Source organism: Quercus robur, chromosome 2, assembly GCF_932294415.1.
Source record: "Quercus robur chromosome 2, dhQueRobu3.1, whole genome shotgun sequence".
In the NCBI taxonomy this organism is placed as follows: Eukaryota; Viridiplantae; Streptophyta; class Magnoliopsida; order Fagales; family Fagaceae; genus Quercus; species Quercus robur.
The window spans coordinates 60,733,890-60,760,383 of record NC_065535.1 but is presented as its reverse complement, the minus strand read 5'-3'; the positions used below and the strand labels follow the sequence as shown (position 1 = coordinate 60,760,383).

The following is a 26,494-nucleotide window of genomic DNA, read 5'->3' as shown; positions in this document are numbered from 1 at the left end:
TACTTCTAAATATTAAAATACTAAAAACTTAATAAACCACTAGGACTTAGATGCCCAAAAAAAGAAAACCACTAGGACCTAAAATTTAAAAAAAAAAAAAAAAAAAAAAATTAACTAACTTGCGCAAATAAATAATACTAAATTAAAATAAGGTTTTCTTATGTCTTCGGCATCAGGTGTCTTGATGGATAAGTCGAGAGATTATAGGTCTATCTTATGTATATGCAATTTTTGGATAACTTTTGTGAGGCCTACAAGTATTGTTGGGGTAGTGCATCTCTGCCAAGATTGTACAGAGCTGTGCAAAGACACTCCTCGAGAGGTGAAGCAAATTGCCGGCCCACTATTCTAGGTGTAGTTATCAGCATTTTCTAGATTCCCATACATGACTCTGAAGATGAAGTCCACACAAGAGAATGTTTAGACCACCACTGCTGCCAAGTCGTTTTGGTGTTAGGTACATAAATATTCTATCATTAATGTGTTAGTGTTACTATTGCATTATTGTGTTATTTCATGTGTTAGACATTGAGCCACACATAATTACTTTATACATTCATGCTTACCAATTTTTTAGTTAATATAAATAATGAAGATAAGAAACCCATAGAATAAATTTTATTTATTTTAGTTTAAGACAAACATAATTACATTATACATAATGGGGTTACAAAGACACCAAATAATTAAATACTAGATACCTATGAATTTATATGAAGCATGTGTTTGGCATGTTGAAAGTTTGCTGCATTTCAGCGTTTTGATTATTTTTGTGGGTCCCTTTTCACTGTTCATAAGGCCTATAGCTAAAAAAAAAAAAAAAAAAAAAAAAAAACGCAGCTTATTTTTGACAAAAACGGTGCATTTAGCAATTTTTTGAATCTCTGCTTTCTCTTCAGCCGTATTTTGCAAGATCTCCCTTCTTCTTTCTCATCAATACCCCAACCTCCTCATCAATGCCCCAACTTCATCCTCAAGTTCTTAAATTTTACATCTACCACCAACTGCCCAAATTTATGCGAAGCATCTGATACACAAACTCTCTGGAACAGCCTTTATCACAGTGATTTTCTAGGTTGCGAGAGAAAATCAACCACAAAGCTGATGCTGCCACTATGAGGGAGAGATACCGATGTCAAACCCCTGTGAGTTGTATTTAAATTTTTGGAGTTTTCTAATGTGTTGGTGTGTTTTCCCTTTTTGTTGGGTGTGGCCAAATATTGCATGAACAAAATTTCAATGGAATTGTGTGGGTTTGTTTATGGGTTTTGTATTTTTGTGTGACTTGTTCGTGGGTTTCTCTGTATTTCATTTAATTTTGTGGGTTTGTCTTCCTGTCTTTGAAGTGGCTCTAATTGAAATGCAATTAACTGTTTGTTGAAATGCTTTTATGAGCTATCTATGGAAATGAGATAAATCTGTTGAAGCAACGATGAACCATTATCCATAAGATTATTTGCTTGGAATGATGAATTCATATTTCTCTTGTTGATTCGTACTGGGTACATTCTAAATACTGCCTGAAGTAGATAGACATAAATTTGAAGAAGCAATTGTTGGTATATGGTGAAATTTTCTCTCTTATTCAGACGTAAAGTTTCAGCTTTTTCATATTCAACCATTGTTACAAAAATTTCACATTGGTAGGGAAATAAACTAAAACAGCATTAGACAAATTTGATTTTTCATTTTAGAAGTTCAACCACAGGCATTGAAATGTTGAATAATAATAATTTAATATTTTTTTCTCTTGGCCTTTTTAAAAATTTTTTGGAGTAGACGTGGTAGATAGGAAAGGAGGGTCACCTTCTTCAATGTTTTGAAATATCTTTTATTAAACATAGGGTTAGAATAATACCATTTGTTAGGCTTAGAACCATAAACTTGAGCAAGTTGGACCTCAAAATCCTAAAATAAGAAAAAAATGGTTGACATATATACCTTGGAAAGAACTTTTACTGCATCTTCAAAACTACTGTGCAAAATATGAGGAATGGGAATATTAATAAAAAGAAAGGAGAACTTCTAAAATATTCATTGAACTAGAGATAAGCTTTTAGATTATTTTGTTACAGTATTTCAGCAAAAAGTTTTCGGCTTCAGCAAAATAAGCGAACCCCAAACAAAGTTATGATAGTTATGCAAAGTTATGTGCATGCATGCATGCATGAAACATATACATGAAAACATACCATAGTTTATGATAGTTATGCAAGTTTTTTATTTTTTATTAAGGACATATTTTATGTAATTGGCTAATCCTTTGACAAAACGAACTTTACTTGTAATTGGGTAGATTTAGGATGTGTTTAATACTTCAAGAAACATGTTGTTCAAGCCAAGTATTAAAGCCATGAAGATTGGACCAAGAAACAAGTGAAGAAAGACTTTTCATTATAGTTGGACAGGTTCCCAATAGCTCATGACAGATAACTATTTATCGAAGTTTAATGAGTCTTAACAGCTCTCGACAAATTCTATCTATCGAGGTCTCAACAGTTGTATCTATTGAGAATTACGAAAATCAATTTTTCAGATTTGATTTTTGGCCCATGTTTATTTATTTGTTTAGGGTTTCTTTTCTCACAACCCTAGACATATATAATGCTTATTTTAAAGGCCGTCACATAAGAGAATACAAGGAGAACACATGCAAAAGGTGACTAATGCCTTATTCTCTCTAAAAGAAGCTACTGCGTTTTTGCGCCTTAGGGTTTTGTAACCAAGTGCTTCTTGATCTTCATTGTTGATGAAGTGAAGAACTTTGCAGCTAACAATCTTCTTCAAGTTGGTGAGTTAGTCACGTATTGGGAGCCGTGCATCATTGGTTAGTCACGTACTAGGATCCGCGCAAAAATGGCAACGTTCATATATTGAAGAGTTCAATGGTTCTGAAGCGGTAGAAGGTTTTTGCTGTAAGTTCATCTACGGGGATTGTAGAGTCTAGGGACAAAGGTTTTGTATTAGATCTGAAACTTCTCTTTATTATAGTGGATTACTTTTCGGGAAGGTTTTCCCCAGGTTTTTTACTGTGAAACTAGTTTGTTTCATTGGTTTTCCTAGGTTATCATATTTTGTTTTATTTATTTTTTAGCTACATTTATTTTTGACATGATATTGATGTTTATTTGTTTTAATAAGGTTTATTTATAATAAATCTAATTAACAACTTGAGTTTAAAATTTATTAATTCTATCAACCAGGGTCTAAATTTCCCAACAAGTGGTATCGAAGGTGATAGTCTCCATCAAGCAGTTATGATTGTGTGTGAGTTAGAGTAATTTTCTCATATCTCAAATCGTCATAAGATGAAGACACTTATGCAATCTTGCGATGTTTTTCATACACAACAGGCAATATTCTTTGCTACTCTTGATTCATGTGCAGGTACAATGTGATTTGGTCATCACAAGGAATACATGTGTTAATATATGCTCACTAAACTGTCTTGACTTGTTTTTGAAATATAAAATTGGTTAGACTTGTTTAGTGTATGCGTGTGTTTTGGACATATATGCTTGTCTTTTTTCTTTTTTTTTTTGTTAAGAGATGTTTTTGAGAGCTTAAAATGTTGTTTGGATCTTTGGTTGAGTAGCATGCTTGGTTGCATTCATTTCTATGTTTTTCTCTTCTTTGAAAAAATGTTTTTGCACATCTCGACAACTTCTCGATATCTCTCGACAGCTAGCTATCTATCGAGACCCTTTTTCCTTCTTGTCTCGACAGACGTTAACGTAATCTCGATCCATCAAGGTTTCTGTAGTTCTCTCAATAGCTTCTCAATAGATTCTCGATACATCAAAAAACTTTCTGTATGCTCGATAGATCCTCGACAAATTCTCGATCCATCGAGGTTGGCTTTTGCTTGATAGCTGCTCAACAGCTTCTCGATCTGTCGAGATCCTCTTGCATGCATTGTTTTTCACATGTTTTGCATCTTTCTTTTATCTTGTCATCCATAGCATCTTGTTTCATTATATTCATGCATTTATATGGATTCCTTGTGCCCCCTTAATCATCCTTGATCATCTTTATGTTTCTCGGGTGAAGCTTTCTAGCTTCTTGTACCCTTTGTCAATCATAACAAAAAAGGGGAGAAATTGTGGAGAAAATGTGGTTTCTTTTTAAGATTCTACATGTTAGGGGGAGAAATACATGTCCTTGTAAAGGGGAGTTATGTTTCATCTTGTCAAGGGAAGTATTTACCTCCTTGTTTTTGTACACTGATCTTGTGACCATGTTTACATGCATTATGCTTATTATATATATATATATATATATATATGATGATGATGATGATGATGATGAGGATGTATGTCTTCTTCATCTACCTTTACATATGTTGTTTCTTTTCTATCTTTATACACATGTTTCTATATGTATGTAATCTTTTATTTCTGTTTCACACTAAAATGCCTTAATGAGTTTTGTTTCAAGTGTTTCAAAAATACAAGTTGTTAAAGTGTTCCATGCCATGAACTCTCTTCTTGCAAAGTTTTTCAAGACTTTGTGTTAGGGTAGATTTTATTGTATTCAACAAATGAGTATAAGTTGAGTGATTTATGACTTCTCTCTTATGTTCATTTGTTTGTGGTGGTTTCGTCGCGGATTGCCAAAGGGGGAGATGTTTAAGGACACATTTTATGTAATTGGCTAATCATTTGACAAAACGCATTTTACTTGTAATTGGGTAGATCTAAGATGCGTTTAATACTTCAAGAAACATATTGTTCAAGCCGAGTATTAAAGCCATGAAAATTGGACCAAGAAATAAGTGAAGAAAGGATGTTCATTAAAGCTGGACAGATTCCCAATAGCTCTCAACAAATAGCTATCTATCGAGATTTAATGAGTCTTGACAGCTCTCGACAGATTCTATCTATCGAGGTCTTGATGGCTGCTCGACAGCTGTATCGATCGAGAATTACAAAAATCAGTTTTTCAGTTCTGATTTTTGGCCCATGCTTATGTATTTGTGTAGGGTTTCTTTTCTCACAACCCTGGACATATATAAGACTTATTTTAAAGGCCTTCACATAAGAGAATACAAGGAGAACACATGCAAAAGGTGACCGATGCCTTATTCTCTCTGAAAGAAGCTACTGCGTCTTTGCGCCTTAGGGTTTTGTAACCAAGTGCTTCTTGATCTTCATTGTTGATGAATTGAAAAACTTTGCAACCAACAATCTTCTTCAAGTTAGTGAGTTAGTCACGTACTGGGAGTCATGCATCATTAGTTAGTCACATACTAGGATCCATGCAAAAAGGGCAGTGTTTATATATTAAAGAGTTCAGAGGTTTTAAAGCGTTCTAAGGTTTTTGTTGTAAGTTCATCTACGGGGATTGTAGAGTCTAGGGAAAAAGATTTTGTATTAGATCTGAAACTTCTCTTTATTTTAGTGGATTGCTTTTTAGGAAGGTTTCCCCCAGGTTTTTTTTATTGTGAAACTAGTTTGTTTCACTGGTTTTCCCGGGTCATCATATCTTGTCTTATTTACTTTTCCATTGCATTTATTTTTTGACATGATATTGATGTTTATTTGTTTTAACAAGGTTTATTCATAATAAATCAAATTAACAATTTGAGTTTAAAACTTGTTAATTCTATCAACCGGAGTCTAAATTTCCCAACATTTTTTATAAGCTAGTTATGCAAGTTTTACTATATTTCTATGGAACATATACACATATGTTCCCGTTACATCCCATATATTATATGTGATACCACTTCGCTTTTGGTTCTTTAGAAAAATCAATTGATTTCTCCCTTCTTCAGTGATCTTATCCTACAATATTCTAACATGTGTTTCTATTGGGTCTGTTTGTTCACATTTGACTCATGTCGTATTTCTAAGGATTATATAGAGTTTTTATAGTGGAAGTCGGGCCAAAATGGGGTTTTACCCCTTTCTCACAAACTTTCCAGCAAAATGCCCCTTGTCTGAAACTATTTAGGGATATGCCCCTGTTTTAAAACTCGATTTTTGGACAATCAAGTTATAGCGAAATTGAACTCAGGAAATAAAAAAAAAAAAAAATTATGCAACTCGAGTTCCACTTGAATATTTTCAAGGAACTCAAGTTCCACAATTTTTTTTTTTTTTTAAATTTTCAGCTCGCTCTAACTCGATTGTCCAAAAATTGAGTTTTAAATTGAAACTCGATTTTTAAAAAATCGATTTTCAAAACAGGGGCATTTCCCTAAATAGTTTTAGACAGGGGGCATTTTGCTGAAAAGTTTTGGTGAAAGGGGCAAATGCCCATTTTGGCCGTGGAAGTCGTGTTTAATATATAAAATTTGCTCGTTACTTCGTCGAGGATCATGATTTGTGGAGAAAGTATTTTACATATCTAATATATCCTTCATCATACAATGTGTGAGTCTTACATATAACAACAACAACAACAACAACAACAACAATAATAATTATAATATACATACATACATACATGATAATGAGAAAGAGAATATATGTAATGTATGAGACAATTATTGTGATTCATTAAAGGAGTTATGTTTTTATTAAAATATTATATTGCACCTTTTTTGCAAAAAATTATTGAATACTTTGGAAGTACCATAAATGCATACTTCCCTCTCTCACATAAATTGTGAGTCTCATCATAAATTTAATTAGTGAGACTCATAGTTATGTGAGAGGGAGGATACTCATTTATAGTACTTTGAAAGTATTCAATAATCACCCCTCCTTTGCTACAACACTGTCAGTTACCAGTAGGTATCGTACTTGTTTTTATACATCATTTATCATTGTTATTATGTTTATGATTTGTCATAAAATCATTTGTTAATACAGTTGCTTTTATTCTTAGCTATTGTAGATTGTTTAGAAGCCATATAAGCTAGATGAATTTAATGCCCTACCTAGTTATGATTTGTCGACCGTGCCGCTAATATGATTTTGGATTGTAGAGTGGCATCAACATCAACATGTCCCCCATCAATTTAACATGCAGCAACTTTTTTTTTTTTTTTTGGGTAAAACCAAAATGCATTAAAAGAAATTAAACAAAATCAGCATAAGGAGGCCACTGTCTCTCATAATATAGACCAGAAGTGTTATACAATAAAAGCATACATAAGTCCACAGGTGTACTATCAAAAAACATAAAATTTTGGCTTGAATATGATCTCATTCTAGCCAAAGCATCTACACACATGTTCGCTTCACGAAAACAATTCTTCATCCTCACTTGAGTAGTGGCGGTTCTAGGAATTACTTTTAGGATGGTCACTAAGAAATTTAAATTACCACAATATTTTTATAGGTACAATTTTTTTAAAGAAAAATAAAATTAGAAATTATTTTTATTGAACAGTTTGAATGAGCTACAAATTTTATATTCTTGTTTTATTATAGACTTTTTGTTGAATAGTTTTTTCACTTGTTGTTGTTTGGTCTTGTCTTGTTTTTGTTTGATTTATGTTTGTTGTTATTTAAGCTAATATTTATTATTGTTATTTAAGCTTTAAAAAAAAAAAAAAAAAACAAGGATTAAGAATTATGTTTGGAGGCAGAATTAATTTTGGTGTAATGCTACATCCACAACATTTTTACAATAAATCTTATGCAAAAAGTTGTTATTGGTGGGTAAAAAAAAAAATTAGTATTTGGTCCAAATTAGAATCAGTAACAGCTTACTACATTAGATTTGTTGTAAAATTATTGTAAAAATGTTGTGAGAATAGTAACACTACTCTTATTTTTGTTGAACTCAAATTTTAGTAATTCTTAAGTCAGGGTATTCAAAAATTTTATTAAGATAGTCACAATAAGTTATTTTAGCATATAACATTTTTTTTTTACAAATGTATATATGCATTTTTTTGCAAGTCAAGGTGGTCTTGTGACCACCCTAGCTTGCAAGTAGAGTCGCCATTGCACTTGAGGAATTTGGTTAATAAGGGTCCTGCAATCCAAGATAAGAGACACATGATGTAAGTTGCTATTAAATTCTTTAGTAACCCAACCAAGCACAACTTTAGCATCAAGCTCTATTTCAACAGCCAAGAGATTTAAACTAATACAAAACCTTAAACCATCCCTAAGAGCCCAAAGTTTGGCACCCACACTAAATGCCACCCCAATAGAACGGGTGAAACCCTTAACCCAACTCCCTTTATGGTCCCGGATTAAGCCCCCTCCACTAGCCATTCCTGGATTGCCCAACGAAGAGCTATCCGTTAAACTTCATCCAGCCAAACTCGCGTTTATTCCACCTAACTTGGAAATGTTGCCTCCTCTTAATCAAAACAGATCTAGAAGCACAAAACAAGAATTCATTAGCAACAGCTTGTACTTCCCTATACAGATTACAGTTAAAAGGGGAGCTCTTGAACACCACATTATTTCTATGCAACCAAAGCATCCAAACTTCAAAAGAGAAAAACATTTTCCAAGGAATAGAGTTATTACAAGAAGAGTTAAGAGCATAGTTTTTTTCCAGCCAAGAGCAAAGGTCCAAGGAGTAGAATTCATGAACAAAGGTGCAAGCTTGGGTATTATCCCAAAAGCACTTAGCATAAAGGCAGTCTCTAAGAACATGGATTATAGACTCACGGTCCCCATTACAAGCCAGCTGGCACTTAACATCTCCCACTAAACCTCTAGACTCCAGAATATCTTTCGTAGGAATGCTGTGCAAAAAGCATTTCCATAGGAAATACTGAATTTTAGGCAGCATGTCAAGCGTCCAAATCCACTTCCCGGGGAAGGAAGGGTTTAAGGTTAGAATCACCATTGTACCTAGTCCTGTTGATATGGATGTCAAGCTGCATCGAATAGACCTGAGCGGCAAGATGGACACAAATTAAGCACATGAACATGGAGTGCACATTGATACCAGGAACACTCGTGCCTAACATGTCGACAATGCACCCAACATTGAGAGGGCTATGCAATATGTTGATCCATATATGGAGTACTGCCATAGCATCAGTCGCTGATATATCAATTGCCACAGTGCTAGGTGGGATTTCATGACAAGGCTATAATCATGATTTTAAAAATCGGAACAGTCAAAGAATTGAAAACTTGAACTATTACCATTTTTTTTCTGATTCTTGACCTATTTTGACCAATTTTTTGCCGATTTCCCCAGTTTTTACCGATCTAATTCCATGTTCGGTTCCCTATTGAACCAGCCAGTCCAGTCCAGTATTTAAGACAATGATTATAATGTTAATTATATTTGCTTGCATGGCTTGTGTTCCATCTACTAACACTACTAATTTAAATGACAGGTTCACTTCCAACTCTGGGAGCTCAACGAGTCCTAGCTAGGTTATGAGAACTATAATGACATCCTAAAAACCCAGGAAGTTGTGAGTAAGAGTAGTAGTATAACCATCAAAAGAAAACATAAATAAAATACATAAAAACAAGTTTCAAAGAAAATAAATTTGTTACATATGTAACTCGATTATTTTCTAATGAAATTTAGACATACACAAACATTGAAATTGGTATTTTACATTGACATTTAACTTCTATCTACTACATCAATTCTATGAATATGATCAATCCTAAATGAAGAGCAAGGAATCCCTTATCTAAAGTTTATGATTTATGTATCAATTTTTTGCTTATGTTGTTCCTTTATTTTCAATAATAATCCTTATTTTTTTTTCTATTTTTCAACATTTGATTTCCTAGGTATGAAATGAACTTATAATCATGGAATTGGCCTGATCATTAGATTATAGATATTGCTCGCGGTGCAAATGCCATTTGGACTCTAGTTGTAAGGCCCAGCACAAGCTCAACTCTTGAATACGGGCGAGGTGGTTCATGCCCTCCTCAGATGCTATGTGTTGGGCATAGTTTTAGATGTGACTTGTATACCGAGGATTACATTGTTGTTCCCAACTCCTCTCCACTCTTAACAGACATGGACCTCAAGTTTGACTCATCCATTCCTTCTATATATTGACCCTAGGTCATCCCTATTAGGGATGGCAAAAAGTACCCGACCCACGGGTACTCGGCCTGACTCGTGAAATAGTAGGGTCGAGTGCAAGTTTTAGTAATACCCGCCCCGAACCCGACCCGACCCCGACCTCGACCCAAATACAATAAAATTATTAAAATGCCATAATTCTCTCTCTCTCTCTCTCTCTCTCTCTCTCTCTCTCTCTCTCTCTATATATATATATATATTGTAAGAACCAAGTGCAAGACTTCTGGACCTTAGGTCACTTGGGCTCACAATTTATTTGTAGTGGGCTTAAGTATTTCCTACAATGGGTCGTTCTCGGCAGAGAGACTCCAAGTAACACCCAGTTAGTACCCTCTACTTGACTGTTTTCCCTCAATTTTTCTGAACCCCTTCTTCTCCCAACTTTCTTCTATTTATAGCCAAGGTTAGTGGGGAGATCATGATTACAGTCACCGTTAGTGCTACTGAAGGTCCAGTATTATCTGGTTAAAGTGGTTGTTTAGGTGAAAGGGCGGTGCAGGATTTATGATCTTGGAACTTGGTTCCATTTTCACCGATTATGTTCGGCAACTCACGTTCCCGTGCATATCATGACCTTCCCGGATATGACTCATGCGCTCTACCGGGAAAGATTAACCGGTCAACCCCGGGAACTTAATACCCAAAACTTGTTTTTACTCTAAGGCAGTTTCAAGAAGGGCATAAGGTAACTGGAACTTTCTGCTGGGCCTGCGCCCAAGGCCGGTATGGGCTTGGGCCCGGGGCCTAGATGGGTCTGGGCCCAAGGCCAGTATGGGCTTTGCAAGCTCGGTGCCGTACAATAGCCCCCCCTTGATTCATACTCGGCCGCCGAGGAGAATTAAGGAGCTGCCTGGGCCTTTTGACCTCGGGAATCTTCTAGTCTGGGACTTCTGGCTGTCACTTCTCATTAATATTCATCTCAAAAGATGCGCCGTTTCGCGGCGCCAGGCACAGTCGTCATTATTGCCTGACGGTTCGTGAACCGAAGCGGCGCGCAAATCGGTTACGCTTGGCATTTGTTGGGTCGCTCGTAGGCTGTGCCCATTTATTGCTTGATTAAGCGTTTCTTCTTTTCCCATTTCTTCTGGCTCTATAAATAGTCCTTCTCCAAACATCATTCCATTTTTCCTTCGCCTCTGATCTTTAGTGCCTACTCTCTGCCGACCACATTTCTGTGCGCTTGCTTGCTCAGCGTTCTTTTCCTCCTTAGAACCCAAAGTAAGTCTTTCTTCCCCTTCCTGTTCCTTCAGCTTTGTTTCGTTGAGTTCATTCTTGTAGTTTTAGGCTTTATAGATGGGTTATTCTTACCTTCTAGATACCCCGGCTGCTTTGGCCACCTTTAGGAGTAAATTTAGTATTCCCAATGACGTGGACGTGGCTTACTGCCATGAGAGTGATATGGAACTCCACCGAGGGCAGGGTACAGCCTTCTTTCCTTTGATGTCCATTTTAGAAGGTGGGGTTAGGTTCCCGGTAGATCCCCTCCTGATAAGCACACTCACCTACTATGGGCTGTGCCCCGACCAGCTTCCCCCCAATTTTTACCGGGTAGTTAGTTGTGTCAGCCAGTTGAACCATACCTTTGACTTACAATTAGACCACCATGATATTAACCAAATGTACAGCCTCTGTGGGAGCAAATCCACAAATTATTACTTAAAGACGAGGGATGCTCGGGTACGGCTGATATCGTGCCTACCCGATTCGAACAGGAACTCCGTCGGGGAGTTCGTTAGGGTGCGCGGCAATTGGTTTGCCGGGGAGATCCCTTGCCCCCTCACACGGCGTGAAATGGGTTCGTACCATCCCCTTCTTATAATTGTTTGAGTAAAAAAATTTTTTATTGTTAAAGCTAATGCGTTATCTGTTCTTTTGCAGACGGCAAAGTGTTTGTTCAGGACCTCAGAGCCGTCCACGTCAGGGACTTAAACTTCGTCCTCCGTTCAGAGATCTACGTGCATTGGGACGGGCAACTCCGGGCCTCACACCTGATCCTCGGCGTGGAACCGGTTTACTCTACTTGGCAGCCTTTCAAGCAGGCGTTGATAGTTGACAGCCCCCTGCTATCGTACATAGACGTCCGGTACGTGAATTTCTTGCCGCCGAAGCTTACAACCGGGGAAGCGAGGGAATTTGGTCGGCGGTTCACTGCCGCGGACGAACTAGTTCCCCTGCGAGACGATTCCGCGGAACAGGTATCTCGGCGCCTTAGAGAGAGAGCTCACGAAGCCATACAACAAGGGGACCAAGCCCAAGAGCAGCCCCATCCCGAGGATCCACCCGCCGAGCCTCAACAGCAAGTGACAGACGCGGCTAACTTGCTAGCTGAAGCGATCCAGCCCGATGCAAGAATGGTGGCAAGGAGAGTCATGACCCTTGATCGGTTCGTGCCTGGTGCCCGGCCGACCAACCAGCCCCCGCCTACTCAGGGTCGGGGTCCAGTGTCTCAGCCTCCTCCCCCTCCGCAGTCCGGACGAGCCCGTAAGAAGCAGAAAGTAACCGAGCAACATTCCACGGGCCCAGGGGGTGCCGCTGTCCAGACTCCTCCCCGACCAACTGGGGGAATTGTTATCCGCGAGCCGCCAACCGAAGCCGGCACGGGGGGCGCGTCCTCCTCCCAAGTGGCTCCAGCGTGGGAGCCAAAGTTCCTTCTGGACGGCAAGCCATTGCCATCAACGGCCTCTGTTCGGATGTGGGATAAGGGCGAGGGCGGCCGTATTGCCCAAACCTTGGCCGGAGCTCTCCAACTTCCCGAGGACGTGCACGCCTTTGATGATGGGTCCGAGGAGTCCGTGGGACGCCGGTTAGAGTGGCACGCCATTGCGGTAATTCTTTTGTCTATTTACTCCATGTAGATTTCCTTTTGTCACTTTGCTAACCTTCGTGCTTGCTAGGCCGCTCAACTGGCTCACATTGTGGCTGCCCGGGCACGGGAGCTTGATGAGGAAAATGAGCGCGAGAAGGGGGCGCGGGAGTCAGCAGTAAAAACGGCTAAGGAAAAGGCAAAGATTGCTGAGGCTGCCGAGAAGAAGGCTGCTGCCGCGGAGAAGTTCTGAGCATCGGCTGAAAAAAGGTGTGCAGACCTCCTGGCCAGGCAAAATGAGACGGAACTCAAACTAGCCGAAGCCCTCAGCCTCAACACTTCCCATGCCGACGAGATAGCCGATCTTAGGGCAGGCTTGGCGGCCGCGGAGCAAAAGTGGTATGAAGTAGGCTTTGCCGACGCCGAGAACTCCGCAGAGCCGGTGGTGACTCGGGCTCGGCATATGGGTTTCGAGGCCGGGTGGTTTGCTGCTCTTCAGGCAATGGGAGTTCCTGAAGACTCGCCGCTGAGAGACCCCGGCCAGATTCCATTTCCGAACCCTGCACCTGCCGTCCAGAACGCCCCGGCTGCTTTTGACGAGGAGGAGACGGCCAGTATGAGGGAGTTGGTTGAGCAAATCGACTCCCATGCCGAGCCCGAGGATATGGAGGCCACGAGTATACCTACCGTGCAGGAGCTTCTTGGTGAGGGCCAGCCTTTTCCCCTGACCGTCCAGCAGGAAGTGCCAACATCGACTCAACCTCCCAGCTGATTTTATTTTTACTTGTTAGCTTATTTTTATTTTGTTTTTATTTGCCTATGTCACCGGGATGTGGTGATTGAACAATTGCTTTAGTTTGTCGGTTTTATTTGCCCATGTCACCGGGATGTGGTGATTGAACAATTGCTTTTACCTGTTTAATTAGTAGTCCGTTTTCTTCTTCCGTTCCAATTTGTTGAATGAAATTATCTTTGTTTTGTGTTTTGCTTGAATTATACCAGTGCTATGGCCGCTTAATAGAATGGTACCCCCGAAAACCTGTTGTGCGGCGCTGTGGGAAATTTGAGAGCGCTATTGGACTTAGTTTTTGCAAAAAGGGTTAGGTTTTTATCAGGATTTGGTTTAACCGAGAATTGTGCTTTCGTCCTTATAGATTTGATTGTAAGGTTCTCACCTGCTCGGTGACATTGATCGAGCCGAGGGTCAGGTTTCTGTCCTTAGAATTTATTCGTAAGGCTTTCACCTGCTCGGCGATATTGATCGAGCCGAGGTCAGGTTTCTGTCCTTAGGATTTATTTGTAAGGTTTTCACCTGCTCGGCGATATTGATCGAGCCGAGGGTCAGGTTTCTGTCCTTAGGATTTATTTGTAAGGTTTTCACCTGCTCGGCGATATTGATCGAGCCGAGGGTCAGGTTTCTGTCCTTAGGATTTATTTGTAAGGTTTTCACCTGCTCGGCGATATTGATCGAGCCGAGGGTCAGGTTTCCGTCCTTAGGCTTTATTGGCGATTCTCTTAGCGTGGTTACAGGGTCAAAAAACAGCACAGACAAAAAAGTTCATCATGCTCTTAATCTTAATAGAATACAAGTTTTGGCTTACATCGATGGTTACGCGTAGAATTTCTTCAGGTTGTTGGCGTTCCATGGTCGGGGGAGCGGCCTCTCGTCCAGGTCCTCCAAGTAGTAGGCCCCTGCACCTGCGACGGCTGTGACTCTGTATGGTCCCTCCCAACTCTGAGCAAGCTTCCCTGCAGCCATGTCCCGCATGTTCCCCACTACCCTTCTTAACACTAATTCCCCGGCACTGAATTCCCTGGTCTTTACATTTCGGTTGTACCTTTGCGCCAGCTTCTGCTGATACTCGGCAAGACGTACGGTCGCGGCCTCCTTGCATTCTTCTAGCCAATCCAAATGCTCCATCATAAGGTCGGCGTTCTGTACGGGGTCAAACCCGGCGACCCGTTCACTGCATAAGCTCACCTCGGTTGGTATCACCGCTTCTGCTCCGTATGCCAGAGAAAATGGGGTTTCCCCCGTGGATCTCCTGGGGGTCGTGCGGTAGGCCCATAATACACTGGGTAGTTCTTCTGCCCATCTTCCTTTCGCTCCATCCAACCTTCTCTTGAGCCCGTTCAAAATAGTCTTGTTTACTGCTTCAGCTTGGCCGTTGCTCTGGGGGTATGCCGGGGTTGAATACTTGTTCTTGATGCCGAGCTCGCTGCAAAAAGTCCGAAAAGCGTTGCTGTCGAACTGTAGCCCGTTGTCTGTCACTAGTGAATTCGGCACCCCAAACCTTGTAACTATGTTTTTCCACACAAATTTTTTCACGTCAGTATCCCGGATATTGGCCAAGGCTTCAGCTTCAGCCCACTTTGTGAAGTAATCCACAGCCACCAGTACAAAACGGCGGTTCCCCGTTGCTCGGGGGAATGGCCCGAGGATGTCAAGCCCCCATTGTGCAAATGGCCACGGGCTGCTGACAGGATTTAGATGTCTTGCCGGCTGATGGATCATTGGGGCGTGCTTTTGACATTGTTCGCAACTCCGAACGTATTCGGCGGCGTCCTTCTGCATCTGTGGCCACCAAAACCCCTACGTCATTGCTCTGTGTGCTAAAGATCGTCCCCCAGCATGCCCGCCGCATACTCCTTCATGCAGCTCGGTTAGAAGCTCCTTGACTCTTTCAGGATGCAGGCACAAAAGGTAAGGGCCCGCGAAGGACCTTCTGTACAACTTTCGGTCCGAAGACAACCAGTACCTGGGAGCCATTCGTCGAATCTTGTTGGCCTCGGCCTCATCCTCTGGAACTTTATCTTCAGAAAGAAAGTCTATGATCGGGTTCATCCAGCATGGTCCGGCCACCGCCACCTGCGCAACCTCTACTCCGGCCTGGTCGAGAGCAGTCTTCACACAGATGCTTGGCTCCCTTACAAGTTCAATTGTGATAAGCCTCGGGGTGTCCTCGGTAGCCGATGAGGCTAACGTGGCAAGGGAGTCAGCATGCCTGTTTTGTGACCGGGCTACCTGGGATATCTTTACCGTTCCAAACTGACCGATAATTTGCTTTGCCGTACTTAGATATGCTTTCATTCGGGGATCCCGAGCCTCGAAGTCCCCAGTGACCTGATAAACAACTAGCCGAGAGTCCGAGTAGATTTCCACATCCTTGGCGCCCAGATGCCATACTGCCCTCAGTCCGGCCAACAGGGCTTCATATTCGGCTTCGTTGTTCGAGGCTTTGAACCCCAATCTGAAAGAGTGTTCCAGTCGCATACCTTCAGGGGTGACTATGACAATACCAGCCCCGGCCCCCATAGCATTTGACGCGCCGTCCACAAATAACTTCCACGGGCGAATCTCCGCACTACAGATTACCTTGCCTTCATTCTTAGGTGTAAATTCCGCGATGAAATCAGCGAGAACCTGCCCTTTCACCGAGCTTCTAGGTCGGTATCTTATGTCAAACGATCCCAACCGAGTCCCCCATTTAGCAATCCGTCCTGTGAAATCGGATCTCTTCAACAGTGATTGCAATGGATACTCGGTGAGGACGAACACTGTGTGTGCCTGGAAGTAGTGTGGTAACTTCCTCGTGGCGTGTACCAAGGCCAAAACCAACTTTTCAAGAGGCAGGTACCTTGTCTCGGCATCAACCAAGGTCTTGCTCACGTAATACACCGGCATTTGCACTCCCCAGTCCCTTAGTAACACAGCACTTACGGCATGATTGGTGACTGCAAGGTATATAAACAGATCCCCCCCGGGTTCCGGGGCCGTCAACCTCGGCGCCTTTGCCAAATATTCCTTTAGTTCTCGAAAAGCTTCATCGCAGCTCTCGTCCCACTGAAACCCCTTCCACTTCTTCAGAAGTTGATAGAATGGCCGGCAGCGATCAGCAAACTTGGAAATGAATCGGTTCAGGGCGGCCAACATCCCGGTGAGCACTTGCACCTCCTTAGGATTGCTCGGTGGTTTGAGGCGATTGACGGCCTCTATTTGGTCGGGGTTAGCCTCTATTCCCCGAGTGGAGATCAGATAACCCAGGAACTTGCCAGCCCCCACTCCGAAAGTGCACTTTTCGGCATTGAGGCGCAGCCTGTGTCGCCGTAGTATCTCGAATACTCCCCGAAGGTCTTCAGTATGCAGCGACTCTTTTCTGCTTTTTACTACCATGTCGTCGATATAAACTTCAACCGTGCACCCAATTTTTTCCCGGAACATCCTTGTCATCATACGCTGGTAGGTGGCCCCGACATTCTTCAATCCGAACGGCATGACCTCGTAGTGATAGTTTGCGTTCGGGGATATAAATGCTGTCTTCTCTCGGTCCTCGGGCGCCAAGGCAATCTGGTGGTAGCCTTGGAAGGCGTCCAGGAAACTCATTCTCGGGTGCCCGTACGTGGCATCCACTAGCTGATCAATCTTGGGCATCGGGAATGGATCCTTGGGACACGCTCTGTTTAAATCGGTGAAGTCCACGCAAACTCTCCATTTACCGCTCTTCTTCTTTACTACGACAGTGTTTGCTAGCCATCTCGGGAAGAATATTTCTTTTATGACCCCGGCTTCCTTCAGTCGCTGGACCTCCAGGTTTACTGCATCGACGTGTTCCTTTGATGCTCTTCTCGGCCTCTGCTTTTTCGGGGGAAACGATGGGTCCACATTGAGTTTGTGAACAATGAACTCGGGGTCTACACCGGGCACTTCATACGGGTTCCACGCGAAGACATCTATGTTCTGCAATAGGAACAATAACATCTCTACCCTTTCCCGGTCATTCATGCTTGTACCTATCTGGAAGTATTTGTCACTATCTGGGAGAATTCTTACCTTCAGCACCTCCTCGGCAACGTCCGCCCCATTTTCCTGGGGTATCTGTAATTGCTATGTAGTCTCTTTCTCGGCGTGCTCAGCTTGGCCGAGCTGTTCCTTTTCCCACTGGACCGCGGCTACGAGGCATTGCTTCGCCACCTGTTGATTCCCCCTTACCTCCACAACTCCGTTCTCAGTAGGAAATTTCACTTTCACGTGAAGGGTGGACGGAACAGCCCCCATGGCGTGAATCCACGGTCTCCCCAGGATTGCGGTGTAAGGTGCGTATGATCGGACTACTATGAACGTAACTACAACTTCCTTGCCCTCCATGTCCACTGGGAGAGAGATTTGCCCCTCGGGAATCACAATTCTCCCGTCAAACGAGACCAATGGCGTGTTATACTTCGCCAAATCCTGGGTTTTTAACCCGAGCCCTTCGAAGAGGTCCGGGTACATAACGTCAGCCCCACTACCCTGATCAATCATCACCCTCTTCACCAAGAATCCGCCTATCCGAGCTGTCACCACCAAAGCGTTGTCGTGAGGTTGGATGGTTCCTTCGAAATCATCTTCTTCGAACGAGATGGTTCCTTCGAAATCATCTTCTCCGAACGAGATGTCTAGCCGTCCAACTTTCTTTTGCCTCTTGGATGATTCTCCCTCCGCGCAAGCCACTGTCATCACCATCCTTGCCGCTGCTGCCCCTCTCAGTGCGGCATGAATGACGTTGATTACCCCCAGGGGTGGTCGAAGGGGATTCCTTTTCTGTTGGGCGCCCTGCTCGGTCTCCCGGTCAGTGGAATCTGCTACAAACTCTTTCAGGTGCCCTGCCTTTACTAACTGCCCGAGATGATCTTTCAATACCCTACACTGCTCGGTGGTGTGCCCCTTGTCCCTGTGATAGGTGCAGTATAGGCTTTGGTTCCTCCGAGATGGGTCGCCCCCCATTTTGTTCGGCCATCTGAAGAATGGCTCGTTCCTTATCCGTTCTAGTATCTTGTGCACGGGCTCTTTAAACAACACATTAACCCCTTCGATCTGCACCTCTGGTTCCTGTATTCTGAAGTCCCTTTTCGGCTTTGGCGGCAAGATGCTTTGCCGAGATCTCCCCGTAAAAGGGGCTTTCCCCCTGCTTTGCAGCCGGTCATCCTCCAGGCGTTTGTACTCCTCTATGCGTCTCATCAGTTGCCTCATATCCTCCGGGGGTCTTCTCGTCAGCGACTCCCGCAGTTCAGAATCCTCGGGGAGCCCCATCCTAAAGGTGCTAGCCGCAATTTTCTCGTTTCCCCCACCAATCTCATTGTAAAGTTCCCAGTATCGGCTGGCATAACTCCGAAGGGTTTCCCCGACCCTCATTTTCATGGAAAGCAACGCGTCGACCGGTTGTTGCACTCGGCTGCATGTTACGAACCTGCTGCCGAACTCCTGAATCAGCTCGGCGAAGCTGTGTATAGAACCTTTCCACAACCCATTGAACCATCTCAGTGCGATAGAACCGAGACTAGAGGGGAATACTTTACACATCAATGCATCGTTGTGCGCATGCAAAGACATCATGTGGATGTAATGACTGACATGCTCCACGGGGTCTGTCCTCCCCTCATAGGAATTGAATGGTGGACGCGTGAATCTGCTCGGCATGGGTGCCCGTTCAATCTCATCAGAGAATGGAGACCGGGCTGCCATCCGCAAGGCCCTGCTCATGGCGTCCATCGCGGCGTTGTGGTGCCGCCGCTCCTCTGGCGACTCTGACCCTTGGTTATCATATCCATGCGACCGGGAACGGTCCCGTCTACGACGCGTCTCCCGGGAGTGACGACGTGACTCTTGAGAACGTGATCGGTCTCGGTGTTGTTGCGTAACAGATCGGCTGGAACCTTCCTCGCCACGGTTCCTCCTGGGTTGGGGGTTGTGGTTCCTTTCGTGGCGCCGACCCCTTGCTTCCAGCTCCAAGTCCATTACCAATCTGCGTAACCGCTCCAGCTCCCGGTCTCTATCATCATGTTGTCGATGTGCTGAGACGCTTGAAATCGTCCGGTGTGTCTGGGCCGATCCTTCTCCCAATCCAGACCTTTCCTCTCCTCTTGGATGCTCCCTATCCTCCAGCCGTTTCTGCCTTCTCTCCCTCCACGTCGATCCCCGAGAAGATCCTGCGGAATTGCTCGGAACATGCCCTCCTGAACGCTCCTCAGACATCTCCCTTGCTTGAGTCTCTCTCAAACCACAGCTTCGTAGGAGAGCCCCACGGTGGGCGCCAATTGTAAGAACCAAGTGCAAGACTTCTGGACCTTAGGTCACTTGGGCTCACAATTTATTTGTAGTGGGCTTAAGTATTTCCTACAATGGGTCGTTCTCGGCAGAGAGACTCCAAGTAACACCCAGTTAGTACCCTCTACTTGACTGTTTTCCTTCAATTTTTCTGAACCCCTTCTTCTCCCAACTTTCTTCTATTTATAGCCAAGGTTAGTGGGGAGATCATGATTACAGTCACCGTTAGTGCTACTGAAGGTCCAGTATTATCTGGTTAAAGTGGTTGTTTAGGTGAAAGGGCGGTGCAGCATTTATGATCTTGGAACTTGGTTCCATTTTCACCGATTATGTTCGGCAACTCACGTTCCCGTGCATATCATGACCTTCCCGGATATGACTCATGCGCTCTACCGGGAAAGATTAACCGGTCAACCCCGGGAACTTAATACCCAAAACTTGTTTTTACTCTAAGGCAGTTTCAAGAAGGGCATAAGGTAACTGGAACTTTCTGCTGGGCCTGCGCCCAAGGCCGGTATGGGCTTGGGCCCGGGGCCTAGATGGGTCTGGGCCCAAGGCCAGTATGGGCTTTGCAAGCTCGGTGCCGTACATATAAATATATATATATATTCTTACAAACCCTAAACCTAATCAATCTTAAATTCACAATTCTCAGTCGCCGCCCCTCAATCTCTCACTCTCACCGACCCACCCTCACTCTCACTCTCTCAGTCCACTGCCAGCCACCCCCCTTAAGCCCTCCCTCAACCTCGCCATCAAGGCTAACTCGGCCAACTCGCCTCTCACCCTCACCCTCACTCTCACTCTCACTCTCACTCTCATTGTGTTTTGATTGATTTCTATTCCCCTGCTAACATGCTATCATCCCACCATACAACTCACCCAAACCACCACAGTCACAACCAAGCCTAGAAAACAAGATCCAAGAAAAAAAAATCTTCACCAATGGATCATCCCAAATTCTTGCCGTCAACAAGTCAAAACTCTCATTGATCATGAAAATCTCCACAACCACTACGAGCCACCCCTCACCCGTTACAGACCCACAACCAATTAACTAAAAATACTGACCACCACCTACGAACCAATCACCGATCCCACACTGCTCCACCAACAACCACCGACAGAAGAATGCAACAACCATCTCTAGCTGCGGACTCACATCACATGAAGCTGTTGTTACGCCGAAAGCTTCATTTTCTTTTTCTCTCAGTAAAGTGAGGGGAATTTGTCATGTGTTTAGCTGGGTTTGCCATTATTGTGAGCCAAATTTGTTCGGTTTTTTTTTTGTGTTTTGTTGGTGGGATCTTTAGATTTGCTAATTTTCCTTCTGGGTTTGCAAAATTTTTGGGATTTTTTGGATTTTTGGTATGGATTGGTTTGTTAGATCTTGGCATCCATTTGGATGGCAAGAAAATTGCCAAGAAAATGTTGTGATTATTTTTATTCATTTTTGGGTTCTTTACATGTATATTCAATGATTTCTGTGATTTCTGTGTTTGTGATTTTGGGCTGGGGCCTGTGGGGCTCGATGGGGCAAGTTTAGGTTTTCTTTTTAAACCCGTTTATTAAACGGAGTGGGTTTGAATAACGGGGGCGGGTTCAGGCATAAAGAAACCCGACCCGTTGCCATTCCTAATCCCTTTCCATGACCTACTATGACCTCAGACTACCTCCATCCATGACCTATAATAACCTTAGGCCAACCTTATCCTCTACTCATGTTTCTCCTAGGTTTCCCCTACCCACCACCAATGTTACGCCTTGGTCTCCCCCACTCACCACCCATGTTGCACCCAGGTCCTCGATAGTCCTACTTAGTAGCTCTCACATGATATTTGTACGCACCTTTAGCCTTCCCACAACACATTATGAGGCAATGTCTAACAACTCGACCCAAACACATTCACCTCCTACCTCATTCTTCCCCATCACATTAAGGATCTGTTTGGTTGGAGGAGTGGAAAAGTGGGAGGATAGAAATTGGGGAGGGAATAGAAAAATGGGAGGATAGAAAAAATTTAGTTTTCTTCCATATGTGTTTGGTTGGGAGGATGGAAAAGTGGAGAGATGGAAAACTTATTTAGTTGAGAAAAAAAAATGAGATGATGGAAAATGAAATTGGTATAAATTTACAATTATGTCCCCATTAAATTAAACAAAAAAGTAACACATTTTTTTAGCAAAAAATAGTGTATGTGCAAGTGGACGAAGAAAAGAAAGAAAAAAGGCAATTGGACAAAACAAACAAACAAAAAAAAAAAAAGCAACTTGGCTGGATGAAACCCATGTGCACTTGCACATGGGCATTTCTAGTTACACAAAAACCCTCCCCTCAATTTTCTCCTCATTTTTAGGAGAAAACTTTTTGCTGAACTCAAGTAGAAAACACTGAGGCTCCACCATCTCTTTTCCCTCTCTCCCTCTCAACTAAACACCCTCCAAAAAGTTTTTCCTCCAATTTTTTTTTTTTTTTTCTAAAATCCACTCAACCAAACATACCCTAAGGGTTTTGTTGGCTACAGGTCCAGGAGCATAGAAGTAATGTCATCCCATGACCCAGGTTGATCGAGTAGGCCAATGTGCCCTAAGCAGAGGTTTCACCTTCTATGCAGCCGCATGATGTACACATTCAAAAACCATGAAGAAATCCGCCATGCAACACGAAACTGTGTAATTGCGGGACATGTACATATTCTTAATAGAAGAATAGAACGGTTTTTGTTCTCAATGTATTCTAGTACTAGAAATTTCTCTGAATTTATATATTTATATATATATATATATTTATATATATGATAGGGCTAAGTGTTATATATGGATTGAGGGAAAAACCCTTGGACATGCTAGGTAAATGGAGGAAGACAATGTAGATATATGGATTGCATAAAATGGTATAAATGAGGATTTTTTTTAATAATTTTTTTCTTTTCTTTGTGCCCATTATCAGGACAACTATTGTAAGAGATCCAAGACATATACAACAGAATTGTAACACAAAACAATCCATTTAGTTTTTAAGATATGCATGCATGCTCGCTGTGTCATTGTATAGTATGGGTTGATACCTTTGGGGTTCTATAAGCATACATTTATTTATTTGTATAAGCGTACAAGTATATGGGAGGTGTACTGTATAATATGAATTTCTATGGTCACTTGCAGGTCCCATGGAAAGGAGGGTGTAACTTGCGTATGGGCAAAAGAATGTAGGTAAGAGAGAACGCTAGATGCGTTCGAATATTATTTAAACAAGTTCAGAGACGGAACCAGGCATAGTAGGTATATATTTAAAACATTAAATAGTAGGTATATACCTACTTTTTTTTTTTTTTTTATGCGAATACCTACTATTTAATGTTATAGAATTTGTAGTTATTGTATGTATATATTTAAGATTTTAGATAACAAGCCCAAGAAAAATTATATATGACCCCCCCAGAAAAATTATATTTGCCCCTCCACCCCTCTCCTCTCCCTAAAGAATGAAAACTGACCCCTCTCGAACTAAATTAACCCAAAGACCCAAAAATAAAATGGTTACGTGGCCTATTCTTTTGGCCCATGGCCCCTACTGAAACAATTTTTTTTTTTTAGTACAAATACAAACCCACTTTTACAAATTTGAAATTCCTAAAGTTATACTCAAGGGAGAGAGAAATTCACACATATATATATATATATATATATATATATATAAAATTCTACCTTTTAACTTATTCATGGTATTACACAATTAGTTAAAAGTTTTATACGCTATTAACTTCTTTTTTTCCAAGTATGATTTGTAGTTATTGTAGACTGTTTATTATTATTACGATTTGTTTTTCTTGTCAATTATTTTTATATAGGATTCTATAACATTGTGTATCATCTGTGCATATATATATATATATATATATATATAGTTATAAGGTGATAGTTTATAAAGTTATTTTGCCTTTTTCAACTAATTAGTTTTCCAAAAATAAATACAAAAATTTCAGAATTCATTGCTAGTGATGCAACATTACCTACCTTTAATGACATATCTCAACTTCTTAAAAATCCACAACCAAAATTTCTTAACAGTTTTTTTGATTATGAAAGAAGATTTTCTAAGAAACTCTATAATTTTGAACATTAAAAGAGAGATTGCAACTAAATTTTGTACAAAGTCCATCATATATGATTTACTGGGAATTAAAACAACAACGTCGAATTCCATTTTAATAGATAATTTAGTTTAAATTACTACGAAACAATTATTTTTTGTCTTTTCTTTTGTTGATTCTATGTTTATATTCAATAGATGTTAGTTTGGATTTGCATGAAAAAAAAAAAAAAAAAAGGTATTCATGTTTGGCCCCTCCAACTTCAGATCCTAGTTCTATCCCTAAACAAGTTAAATGATTCATTAACTAAGTCATGTGACTAAAAATGCATGTAAATAGTCCTTTGAGTTGCTATGTAATGGATTGGAAGAATTTTCCTCAAAATTGTAAAATATTAGTGCTTCTCAATCCAAAATTATCTCTCTTCTAAAATCTTGCTAGATTTTTTGACAAATCGATCCTTTAATTTCTCAAAAAAGGCTAAGCTGCTTGATTGATTATTGAATTGATGGTCAATTACGTGACCAAGATGTTATGTGTTATAAGTAAGCCATTAGAAAACTGTGGTTTGATTGTTAAAACAAATAAAGTGAGAAAAGTTGTTTTAATAAGCTCTCCCAAATGAACATTTACCACTATTATTAAGAAGGAAAAAGAAGTTGATATGCATTTTTTGTTAATTGACTTGATTGAGTACTTAAAAGATTCATCTAGATTATCTTGATGCTGGAGCTAATATATCATACTTAGCATCTTATCAGGTAGTCTTTCACACGCCCTTTCAAGGTTACCTTATGATCACCCATAGCACTTTTTCTTAGTAACCAATGTTACCATGTTTTATATGTGACACAGGCCACCACCATTCAGGGATTTGAAGGGTTTGGAAGCATTGAAGAATTTTAATAGGAGAAGGGTACAGATTCTAGCCAGCTCAGGTGCTGACCTGATTGCATTCGAAACAATTCCAAATAAGCTAGAAGCAAAGGTACCTTACTATTTTGCTTTTTGACCTGTGCTAGCCATTGAACCTTTCAATCTACTTACCGTATCCGTAAGTGTCAGTCTATAATACCAGCAGATTCTAGCCAACATGCCTCAATTTTGCTTTTGGTCATGTGATAGACATCTTCTTGTTTATCTGCAGTTTCGCTGGAGGTTCTTCATGAAAGTGCACATCCATGTATTGAATACAATGTGAACCTCATATAAACTTTGGTTACATTCATTCATTTTTAATTCCAAAATCAACGTACAGCTTTAATTTGTATAGCTTAATTAGCTTAATTTGTATAGCTATTTGCCCTTTCAATACTATTCTTTTTTGGTGTGTGAATAAGATAAGTCAAATGTGAATTTCATCGTTTTAATCAAACCTTAAGTGCAAAACATGGTATACGGTCCACAGGGGGTCTTGGATCCTTCCAAAATTCACATAATGCCAATGCTTTGAAAGGAATTAAATGGTATCACACATTAATAAGGGTTTCAATCATCTCATTTGCTGTCAGAATAGTTTTTCCTTTACTCGTGTATAATTTTTAAACTTCCAAGTAAAAAACAAGGGGGGCATTTATTGAAATATGTAATCATTCAACTTTCACTAATTAAGATGGATGTTTAAGCTCTCTAGATATATATTAGGTTCTGGTAATGCTGAATATTTCCTCAAAGCTGAAGTTAAAAGTTTCCCTATTGCAGAAATCAACTGGGAATGTAGATGAAGATTTTGTGTCATAAATAAGTCAAGCGGAGGGAGGCTGGGGCTTTTCTTTTTGATGGAATGCTTGAGAGAATTGTCGTGTCGTGGACTAGTTTGATTTGTGGTTATGCTAGTAGGGATTATCCTGAAGAGGCAGCTTCTTTGTTTTTTAAAATCTTAACCTTGTTTGAATTGCATATGGATTGATCAATTCCGATATTTCACAATTCAGATTTTCCTCTTTCAAGTTTTTGTGTAAACTTTAAGAACTGGTACTGTAAGTTGTTGATGGAAAAAGTACTAGCTAGTTTGAAAAATATATTTAGTAATTGAACTAGAGAGGTAAGTGTTAAATTTTGTCTGTAACATCTTTAATTGGTCAGATGTACATTTAAAAATACAGGTTTTTGGGCTTCCTAAAGAGAAGAAAGCTGCTTATGGGGCATTAGATAAATGGAATGCTTGGGAGACAGAATCCCCGTTGATTGCAGCAGCTAAGGCTAAGTTTCTTAAAGAAGAGGAGTCAATGGAAGCATCTAATTTAAGTATGACACTCATGTTACTCTTATGGCCAATTTAAATGGATGAGGAGTAGAGTAGAATTGGCCAAAAATTGCTAATTTTTAGCCAACTTTACTCTACTCTCCTCTAGTCCTCTACTTCCCCTCCTTCGTCCTTCATCCAAACTAGCCATTAGTAATTAGCACGGGGTGGTACCTTTGGAGTTCTTAATCTGAGTTGGATTGTGTTGCCATGAGCCATGCATGTACATAGTTCACCGGGTAATTGGGTATTGCCTTAGTTTAATCAATTTATCAATGAGCATTTTA

General features: G+C 41.2%; 1 long non-coding RNA gene across 1 annotated transcript; it reads left to right on the top strand.

The window, feature by feature from the left end:
- The first annotated feature begins 290 nt into the window (after positions 1-290).
- LOC126714335 (uncharacterized) lies at positions 291-25,868 on the top strand. Its single transcript, XR_007651579.1, has 5 exons — positions 291-457; positions 1,053-1,145; positions 23,034-23,081; positions 24,818-24,950; positions 25,664-25,868. It is a non-coding gene; the product is annotated as an uncharacterized LOC126714335 (long non-coding RNA).
- Positions 25,869-26,494: the final 626 nt, after the last annotated feature.